Source organism: Echinops telfairi, unplaced genomic scaffold, assembly GCF_000313985.2.
Source record: "Echinops telfairi isolate 266 unplaced genomic scaffold, ASM31398v2 ScPeMD7_7458;HRSCAF=8496, whole genome shotgun sequence".
NCBI classification, from domain to species: Eukaryota; Metazoa; Chordata; class Mammalia; order Afrosoricida; family Tenrecidae; genus Echinops; species Echinops telfairi.
Window position 1 is genome coordinate 647088 of NW_022111358.1, and position 11459 is coordinate 658546.

Below are 11459 nucleotides of genomic sequence, written 5' to 3' on the forward strand. Positions count from 1 at the left end.
CCCGGGCCCGGGGGTCCCCCCGCGCTGTCCTAGCGGTGCTCACCCGGACCCTCCCGGCGCAACTGCGGGAGAGGACCTGGAAGCGGGGCGACCCAAAGGGTCCTGAAAGCCGCGCCCCGCCGTAGGCGCTCCCGTCGCCGGCTCCTCCGGAACAAAGGCGCGGGGCGGGGCAAGCGCGCCCAGGGACCCCGGGGATGGGGTGAGGGAGCAGCCCCCCTGGGGCTCCTGGAAGATCGGGCCCGGCAGCTTGGGGCAGGGGGTGCGGGCTAATGAGGGAGACGGGCTGGGGTCCTCGCCAGCTCTGCCTGCGGTAAAGTAGGGGAGGGGTACACCCATCCGTGGGCTTGGAAGCCAGGAGCCTGGAGGTCTGCCAGAGCCTCTGAAGCGGCACCCCTGTGGCGGCCTGTCATCCAAGAGCTGTCATTCTGCCACTCAACGGATCCTCCCTCCCAGCTCTGCCAAACAAGACGCTCCTGAACTTGAACGGTGGGAGGGGTGGGAGGGTCTCTAGCCGGCAGCTGCCTAAACTGTGTATGAGTAGAGACCGTGTATGGCATGGTCGCTGAACTGAATGCGACGGTCGTGAAGAAAATGAGCCACAGTGAAAGGTTTCCTAACACGCATTTAGTTCAAAAGCAAACGCCTAATGCATCCGAAGTGTTTCTGGCAGCGTTGCCCATGTTGTAAATTTCTCCAGCAAAGAAATGGGGTGGCAGTGAGAAAAGTTTAAGAAGTCCTGGGCTAGCCCACCCTGGGATGCTTGCTTCTCTTCTTCAGAGGGTGAACCTTGAACATGGCTTCCAGTGACAGGATGCGCACTCCCTCAGGGCGGTCTGTGCCATCCTCAGGCAGTTTTAAGCACTAAAGAAAAACCCAATCAAACTCACTGCCACTGTGCCCATGCCCACTCCCAGCGACCCTATACAACAGGGTAGACCTGCCACTGAGGCTCTGAGACTGCAGCTCCTTACAGAAATAGGAAGCCCCTTCTTTTTCCCTCAGCATGCCTGGTGGTTTTGAACCGCTGACCTTGGGGTTCACAGCCCAACACTTAACCTCAACACCTCCAGGGCCCCTCAAGTGTTAAAGAGGACTTCCCAAAATGGCACCAAAATCACCTCCCTCCCATGGGTTGGCCAAGGCCTCTCCCTGCTCTGGTCACCGGAGCTTACCTCCTCCCACACAGCCCCACACAGCCTCAGTCACTCTCGCTACAACCTGTTTTCCTTTCTTCGGTTGCTTCCCCATTGCCTCTGGAAATTATCTTATCCGTTGGTTTACATATCAAGCCCGGTGGGTCGCACAGTTGGCATGCTCTCTGCGGCTAATCAGAAGGTCAGGGAGATAGATGTGGCAATCTGTGTCCTCGGAGATTATAGCCTTGAAAACCCTATGGAGCCGTTCAGAGCTGCCCTTTAAAGCCACAATGAGTCAGAATCAACTAGACAGCAAAGGGGGAGGGAGGTGTTATTTATTGGCATGTTTATTTTCTGTCTGTGCGCCCCTCGAGCAAGAGCTGACCACCACTAATCCATCCCAGGAGTTGAGCCAGAACCAGTTCCCATCAGGTGGGTGTGGCTGGGGAAGGGGACTGTGGCGTTGGCTCCCACTACTCCTAGTGACCTTATGTAAAACCAAACCAAACACGGCCCCGCCCTGTGCCATCTTTTGTGTGAGCTCATGGTTTCAGCCTGTCCATCCATCTCCCCAAGGGCTCCTCCTCCCCCAACCTTGATGTTCTTGTGCAGTCATTGGTCTTTCCTAATGAGGTGTCCAAAGTCAGCTAGCGGAAAGCTCACCAGCCACCCTCTAAGGAGTATTCTAGTGGGTGGGTCCCACGACCACTTGGTTTGGTTTTTTGGCCATCAGCGGGAGTTGCTATCCTTCCCTGGAGCTGCCATCTGAAGGCATCCATGCTTTTTCTGCCTTCCTTTGTCACTGTCCAGTTTTCCCAGGCGTATGGGCCATTGGAAAACCCATGGCTTGGGTGAAGCGCCCATGAGTCCTCAAAGTGACCCCTTTGCGCTTTAAAACTTTAAAGAGTAGATTTGCCCAATGCAGTACTTGGTCTGATTTCTGGACTGCGCTCGCTGCTTTCACGGACATTGATGGTTGACCCAAGTGTGCTGAAGCCCTTGACAACTTCCATTGTTTTTCTTCCTCGATCGTGGCTACTGTTGCTGGGTGCCAAAGAGCCCATTTCAACTGCTAGCAACTTCTCGATATGTAGAACGGACTAGAACTAACCCCACCAGGGTCTTGGCTGTCATCTCGGTGTGGGTCCTGCAATAACGGGAGGTCTTTCTCATGCAGAGCCCCTGGATGGCTTCAAACCAACATTTAGGTTTGCTTAGCCACTGAGTCACCAGGACCCCTTTCATCATGGAGGGTTGTGGGTAAAAAAAAAAAAAAAAAGGAAGATGGGGGTGTCCAGTCTGTGGTCTGAGTCCTTTTAGCAGCCTGGTCCTTAGCCTTCAGAGCAACCTAGGAAGCCATAAAGGTATAACACCTGGCACCATGTCTAACAGAGGAGAGATGCACAATCCCTGTCCACCAGATGAAGAAACACAGAAGCAAACCAACATTCATTCCTCTTTGAGCCTGTGACTGAAAACAGCATCCTTTGTTCTGAACTCCCACCCCCACCCCCCAGCTCCTGCAGTCCCAAGATGTAATGTTTTCTTGGGTAACCACCTAACACGTGAGGCCAAAGCCAAGCATCACATCGACTAAAACCTCAGGCAGCTCTGATGGCCGCCTCCCGCTGCCCAGGGACAGACAGACTTGGGAACCAATACTAGATTTCTCCTAGGCTTGATCCTAAAGGCACCTTGGTGGCACAGCAGTTAAGCATTTGGGCTGCTATCCAAAGGGTGGAGATTTGGGTCCATCCGGAAATGCTGAGAAAGGAAAACCGAGCAATCGACTTCCAGTGTACATGGGGTCCCCCTGAGTCTGAATCAACTTGGTGGCAACCGGTAGAAGGAAAGGCAAGATTTGAACATATGAAGTCACTATGAGCCTTGCTTCTGGAATCCAGTCTCCAGGGAATTGGGGGTCGTGATTCAGCTTCCTGCCATCAACCATGCCACCAGCATGCTATCTACATCCTCCCTCATCTAAATCACACATACAACACTAAGCCAATGGTCGCCTCCATTCCAACCCCTCAATCATTAGCCTCCTTAGCCCTGCCATGCCCCACACCACATTTCTCCGGTCTCCTGCAAAGGTTTTGATGGATGGAAAGACAGAAATCATTCCTTGCTGAAACTCAGACACTCTGTCTCCTGCTCTATCCCACCCCCACCCTGTTTACTTTCTCATCTAGAAAATTAAGTGGAAAAGCAAATAAGCTCTCCAAGCAGGATGGGTTCTTAGGGAATTGACACTCTACTGAGATCATCCAACTCTTGCTTTCTGAAGAGCCCCCCTCAGACTGTCTCCTTAATAAGAGATTTGGAATAATGCCACATCCACTTTCTGATGCTTCTGGATCCCACCTTCTCCTCTTTGCACACGGCTTTCCCTGTCTCTCACTTTGGGCGCCCGTTCATTCTCTCAAAAGCTGTGTGGAGCGCGGCGGCAAGCACTGACGGGTTAGAAAACCAGCCAGCGGCCTTTGAGTGGACCCTAACTCTGCAACCCACTGTGTGTCCGAGGAGAACTGTGCTCCCCGGCGTTGTCAGTGGCTGAGATTTTGAAAGTCGATCCCCAGACCTTCCTTCCAAGGCACCTTTGCGTGGCCTTGAACCTCTAACTTTTAGCAGCCTTGCACCACCACCGAAGACTCCTGACAGCTACTAGCTTCTACTTGATCTCTTTGCCTCAGTTTTCTCATCTGAAAGGTGTGGAAAACAATCCTACTTAGATCATCCAAAAAACTCAAACTCACTGCCACCAAGTCAATGTTGACTCATAGTGACCCACTGGGGGTTTCCCAAACTGTGCTTAAGGGGGTAGGAAGTCTTTCTCCTTGGAACTGCTGGTGGTTTCGAACTACCAACCATGAGAATCACAGCCCAACGTGTAACCACAGCACCAGCAGGGCTCCTACTTAGGATTGTTTTATGTTGCGTGACAAAGCACTTAAACAGCATCTGGCATGTAATACACACTCAAGACATTAACTATTAATATTCTATCACAAAAATTAGTACAGCCACTGAGCCATGGCAGACTGGCTTTCAGCTCCCCTGGGATGGCGCCTTCTTAAGTATGAAATCTAAAGTTAATTTGAGTAGTTTCATCTTCTTTTATGATTTCTTTCCTCTTTTGAAGACTCAGCTCTGCTCCTGTCACCATGGAGCGCATCCTTGCTATCTGGCTCAGAAGACAGGAGCAGCCCCATCTGCTCCAGACCCCTGCATGGGTGCCGGGCTGCACCTTCCTCCTCCTCGCTCTCATAATTTTGAGACTCCCTCCTGTTTTTGTTCACTGGTCATTGGGAATTAGGCAAAGACTTACAGAGCAGATCAACTTTCCATTCACCAGTTCACACACATGTTGTTTCATGTCATCGATTGCAATCCCTTCTGTGTAGCATCACTGAATCCCACTTTTTCTCTGTGTCTCCTGTTTCTAGTTCAATTTCTTTCCTAGCCCTTCTGAACGTTGTCCTCAGGTAAATGTTGCCCTTGTGGTCTCAAATGGCTGAAGATTCTAAGGTGGGCACACTTCTCCGGGGGTTTTGTTCCTGTGTATTGTTTGGCTGAAAATTGAGCCAAAGGGGTAAGTTCATTTCCAGACTTGAAAGATGACTTAAGGCTATTATCTTGGGATTCCACTAGTCTCTGGAAGATGAATAAGCCCATTCTGTTTTATGATTTTGAGTTCTGTCCCACATTTTTGTCCCATCCTATCCAGGATCTTCTAATGGGATCCCTTTCGGAGCAGATGGCAGCTGGGCACCATCTAGCTCTTCTGGCTTCAGGATCCTAAAGATTGATGTTCCCATGATCCGTTAGTCCATTGAACCAATGGTTTCCATGTGGCTTCAATTGTCTTCATTCATCTTTCCTTCAAACGGGGAGAAGCCAACAGATGGCGGCTTAAAGGCTTTTAAGAAACTAGTTGCTACTCACCAAAGTAGGATGTAGAATATTATCTCTGTGAACTATGTTATACCAATTGACCTTGACGTCCCTCAAGACCTAGGTCCTGAGCCCCCAGAGCCAGTGATGTGTTCTCTTAAGGTATCTAGTTATGTCTAAAAACGTTTTTCATACCTGTGCCTTTGTATGCTCTACCACATTCATGGATTGGTTTGTATCAAATGTAAAATACATCCACATCTATAAATATTCATGGATATATTCCCACTCTCCCTTCCAGACCCAGTCAGCCTGCTGGTCTACCCATCAATCACTGCTGTTGCAGGAGTGCATCTAGAACAGTGTTCACTCCTATTGCGTTGAGCTCTCCACTCTCCTAGAGTCTCTCGTGCCACTACCATTTGTTGACGGCCTCCCTCTTGTGGTATATTGCCTTTCCCATCACGCAAGTCAATATGCGTCTGCCCTCCAGCTAGTAATCTACCCTCTTACCCCTGGTGAGCATCAAAGAACGTTTCTTTTAGTGTGAAAACCTTCTCTTGATTTGTTACAATAGTAGTCGTATTTCACACAGCATATCGTACTCCAGTTTCATTCGCGTTATGTTTTGCAGACTCATTATTCTTTAATGTCGCATGGCGTCCCCTTCGGTATATGTACCGATGTGTGTTTATCCACTCTTCCATTGAAGAGCATTGAAGTTGTTTCCATCTTTTTTCTTTTGTGAATCGTGCTGTGATTAATCGGACTGTGTGTTTATCTACTTGCGCTGGGGCTCTTATTTGTCTGGGATATATGCCAAGTAGGGAGATTGCTGGGTAGCAGGGTATTCCTATTTCCAACTTTTGGAGAAAGTGCCAGGCAGTTTTCCACAAACTTGAACATTCTGCAGTCCCCTCCACAGTGTGTGAAGGTCCCGGTCTCTCCACCCCCTTATCGACATTTACAGTTTCCTTTCTTTCTGTTTACCTTTGCTATTGATGATGCGATGCAATCTCGGTACTGTGGTTTAGGCATTGAGCTACTAGTGGTTCAAACCCACCATCTGTCCTGAAGGAGAAAGAGGAGACTGCTGACTCTGGTAAAGACTGACGGTCTTTGGGACCCTGCAGACCCCATATCGGGTCTTTGTGTATCAGAATCCACTCCGTGACAGTGGGTTTGGTGTTTGTTTGTTGTTGTTGTTTGTTCACTTGCTTATGGAATGGTTAATAATCCCTGGTGTTTCTTCATATGATAGTGGCCTCCTGAATGTCTTTGTTAGTGAAGTGTCCATGTCTTCTGCCCATTTTTTAATTGGATTATCTCTTTCTCTTGTTCAGAGATTAAAATCTCCTATGAATTTTAGAGATTAGTCCTTTGTCTGATATGTCATTGTCAAACGTTTATTTTCCCATTCTATGTGTTCTCTTTTTACACTTTTGGGAAAATCCTTTTTTTTTTTCAGTTGCTGGAGATGTGAGTTTATTTTGTTATTTTTTATATCATTTTATTGGGGGCTCGTACAACTCTTATCACAATGCATACATCCATCCATTGTGTCAAGCACATTTGTACATTTGTTGCCAAAATCCTTCTTAAAACATTTGCTTTCTTCGGGAAATCTTTTGATTAGGCACATAAGCGTCTAATTTGGGGGCAGTCCCAGTGATCTGGTTTGTCTGCCATTTGTGTGTTTTTAGCTATGTTTGATCATGGATTTGTGTTTTAGGGCTTCTAAGTCTGTTCCTATTTCTTTCCCTTGGTCATATTTATACTTCTAGGTCTTTAGTCCATCCCGAGTTGGGTTTTGTACAGAGCTTGAGATATGGGTCCTGTTCCATTTTTCTGCAAATGGATATGCAGTTTAGCCAGCACCGCTGGTGAGAGACCATCTCTTCTCCTCTTTGGCCCTTTGTCAAAGACCAACTGTCCATAGGTGGGTGGATTTACTTCTGGGTTCCCAGTCCTGTTCCACTGGACTACATGCCTGTCATTGTACCAGCACCAGGCTGTGCTGACTGCCGTAGCTGCATATGTAATACATTCGAGACTGGGAAGAGTGAGATCTCCTGCTTTGCAGTTATTCTTTAATAATGCTTTGCTGATCCAGCCTCTTTTCTTTTGCATCTACCGTTTGGGGGTTCATGTTGCCATTAGCATCCTTGGCAGAGAGACTCTGCATCCAGAACAGCTGCCCACCTCGATGTTTCAAGTACCTTTGGAAATCACGGATGAGACAAGAATGCAGAAGATACCCTACTTTTAGCTATATAGGACTACTGGCTGCTGTCTGGGGAAGGGACAGAGCCCATCACTTGTAAACTTTTTCATGGGGCCAATGTGGGGAACTGCAGTAAGAACATTATCTCTGTTCTCTTGTTGGCCAACCCATGGCCAACTTGACAAATGACATCACTTCCCTTCCTCTTTCATGCAAGCACACCAGGAGGAGACCTTGTCCATTCTTGGCTGCTAGGCCCTATCAATGTAGACACTGGTGCAAAGGGAGAGGTCGTGGGGAAGGGCATGGCAGAGGCACAGTGCCAAGTGCCTACCAAGGCTGTAAATGCTAGTCCCACCTGTGCACTGGGCGAGAGGAATGGATAGGGAACTAGGGCAGGAATCCAGGTCAGGAAAAGTCTTCTCCCAGACCTAGGATCCCAATTGAATTCTCTGGCAGAAGTGAGGGGGACAGAGGCCAGGGTTGGCTCCAGCCAGGTCACAGCTGGGGCTGCCCAGTGCCTGTTCCAGCCACTCTCGCTCTTGAAAAGCCAGCTGATCTGAAATCTCTACAGGCATCATCTCACTAGAGACTCACCATCTTCCTGGTAGAAGGCAGGGACAATGTGATCACGCCCATTTTACAGAAAAGAAAACAGAGGCAAAGTGAGTCACCTGAATCACTCAGTCCATCCCAGGCTGGCCAAGTCGCCAGTCTAACAAACTCTTCATAGGTCTCTGAAGGCAGTGGTCCGTTCCCACCCCACCCCCCACTGTGGGTCTATGGGTCAGTATGAAGTTAGCTGCCCAAATACCACCTGGGGGAGTTCGGGGAAGCTACCACTCCCTGGACCCCAGTGGAAGACCAAAGAGAAAGGGCAGCAGGTTTCTCTACCTGGAGGGAGACTCGAGGTCAGCGCGACTGAGGATGCGGTGCTGTTGCGGGGTGTAGAGCCACTGGAAGGCTGTCAGCGTCCTCTCCTCGATCCGGAACCGCCCTTCCTGCACATACCTGTGGACAGGACAGGAAAGGACAGGGTGAGGAGCGCCCAGGAGGCACAGAGCTCCTTGGGGAACTTAGCCCTGCTTTCCCATTCTGGTTACCCCTTCCTGGCAGAACTATGAATCCACTCATGAACTCGACATTTATCAAGTGTCTGTTATGATGAGCAAAACACACGGTCCCTGTCTACCCCCCACCCGCACCCCCAGGAGTTTTGAGTCCTGTGGGGAGAGACCCGTCATGAATCTCATGAATGATGACTGGTGCCGTTGTCCACCAGCCTGCTTTTGCATGGCCAAGGCCATGGGCGCAGTGCCTCGGGGCCACAACCTGGGAATTCCTGAACAGATGACAAAGGCTCATCTCCTTTAAGCCAGCTATCTGATTTCAAAGATTGTTTTGTGGTGATACTTTGTGTTAGTCCGGGTTGACTAGAGAAATGAATTCCGAGAGACACTTAAGTGTGTATAAGAAAGAGCTTTATATACAAGAGCAATCGAATACTGAGAAAACATCGCAGCACAGTCCAGATCAAGCCCAAGCCCGTAAGTCTGATATTAGCCCATATGTCCAATACCAACCTATAAATTCCTCTTCAGACTCATGAAACACATGCAGTGATGCCAAATGCAAGATGATCACAGTCCAGTAGGTGGAAAGTCTTGTGGATCCAGTGGTGGTAGAAGCATCTCAGCACTGGCAGGGGTCTCTACGTGGCTCCTCCAGCTCAGGGCACTAATGTAGCTCCATGCGTCTTCTCTGCTGGAATGTCTCCCAGGGAGTCAGCCTGTGTCCTGCCTCCAGTGAGCTCGTTATCACCTTAGCACCTCCAAATGAGGTCATCAAGCTGCGACCTAACTGACAGGCTAAACTCCACCCTTCACTCTTAATCCTCTCAAATTGACAACAGATTATATAACTACCACATACTTATAATAACAAAAGGCGGGAAAGCACCCAAGCACCCAGCAACAGGGGACTGGCTAACTGAATGATTGCCCATCCATATAGTAAAGCAGGTGCACCCACAGCAATGCTCCTGGGTGCTCTCGTGCCAAGATCTCCAAGGTCCAGTGTGAAACTCCTCCACTCCGTATGCAGGGCAGACTGTGTCATTATGCTAAAGGGGGAGAAGGAAATAAACACTGTGGCAGCTACATAACCTCCTGTCAACATCAGCGAAGGGGTGGAGTCAAACCTGTCAATCAGGTCACAAGGTAACACCCACCAGGAGGATTCTGGGAACTTTCTCTTTTTCTCCTGGGAAGAGAACCGGACACTCTCTCTGCTTCACATTCTGTTGACAAGCTACATGAAGCTATGCTGATGGCAGCCAGAGCCCTGGAGCTGGAGGAGCCACGTAGAGACTCACGTCAGTGCTGAGATGCTTCCACTGCCGCTGGATCCACAAGACTTTCCACCCACTGGCCTGTGATCTTCCTGCATTTGGCATCATTTCATGTACTGTGAGTCTAAAGAGGAATTTGGGGACTAGTATCAGACTTATGGACTTGATCTGGACTAGGCTGGGATGTTTTCTTAATATATAATTGCTTCTTGACATAAAGTTCTCTCTTACATTTATATGAATGTCTCTGGACTTATTTCTCTAGTCAACCCGGACTAACACAGACACAAACTCATATCCATTCATCTTTACCGCTAAACCCTCTGGAGGCACGCAGTGAGTCAGTATCTATGACAGCAAAACGACTCGGAAGATATCGACAATGGTACCACTTAGAGAAGGGAACCGATGTCCCTGGATTGACATGATGAAATTGTTGACTCAAGGTATGTTTTGCTGCATGTATCTTCACTAGAAATTTTTTTTGGCTGGGTACAGTGTACTTTATTGATGGTACATAAGTCAGGCTCTCTAAGCCCCTCCCCTTCCTTCAGGGGGTCTGGATGGAATATTCTCAGTGTGTTGGGGACAAAGACTCCCCAGCAACTGAGGGCCTCTCTTCCTCTAGTGCTGTTGCTGGGGCTGGTGGTCCAGGGGGCGCTCTTACTCCATGTGGACCATGAGGTCCACCACCCTGTTGCTGTAGCCAAATTCATTGTTGTCCAGGAAATGAGCTTGACAAAGTAGTCTTGGAGAGCAATGCCAGCCCCAGCATCAAAGGTGGAAGAGTGGGGGTCACTGTTGAAGTCACAGGAGACAACCTGGTCCTCAGTGTAGCCCAGATGCCCTTTAGGGGACCATCGGACACCGCTTCACCACCTTCTTGATGTCATTGTACTTGGCAGCTTTCTCCAGATGGCAGGTGGGATCCACGATGGTCACATTGGAGGCGGGGACACGGAAGGCCATGCCAGTCAGTTTCCCATTCAGCTCCGGGATAACCTTGCCCACAGCCTTGGCCACGCCAGTAGATGTGGGGATGATGTTTCTGGGCAGCCCCATGGCCATCACGCCAGTTTCCCAGAGGGGCCGTCCACGGACTTCTGGATGGCAGTGATGGCATGGACTATGCTCATGAGTCCTTCCAAGATGCCAAAATTGTCATGGATGACGTTGGACAGAGGAGCCAATCAGTTGGTGGTGCAGGAGGCAATGCTGACCCTCTGGAGGGAGTTGTCCTACTTCTCGTGGCTCACGCCCACCACAAGCATAGGGGCATCGGCAGAAAGGACAGAGGTGATCACACTTTGGGCACCACCCTTCAAATGAACCCCAGCCTTCTCTAGGGTTGTGAAGACACCAGTGGACTCCACAACATACTCAGCACCGGCCTCACATCAGCCTCACCCCACTTGATGCTGGCGGGATCTCCCTACTGGAAGATGGAGATGGCCTTCCCATTGACAGTAAGCTTCCCGTTTTCAGCCTTGACAGTGCATTGAACTTGCCGTGGGTGGAATCATACTGGAACATGTAGACCATGTAGTTCAGATCAATGAAGGGATCGGGTCATTGATGGCAACAATCTCCACTTTGCCAGAGTGGAAAGCAGCCCTGGTGACCAGGCGCCCAATTTGGCTGAATCTGTTCACTGCGACCTTCCCCGTCGTGTCTCCTGGATGCGGCTGGGACCCCACGAGATGGGAGAGGTGGCTGCCTGTTGCATGAGGAGGAGCAGAGAGCTGAAATTTTTTTAAAACTCTGAAAATGTCAAAACTAACACAAGTAATTACTCGGGTGGGAAAAGAGAGAAGAGAGTGGATGGGTGACTTTTTTAACAATATTATTTTTT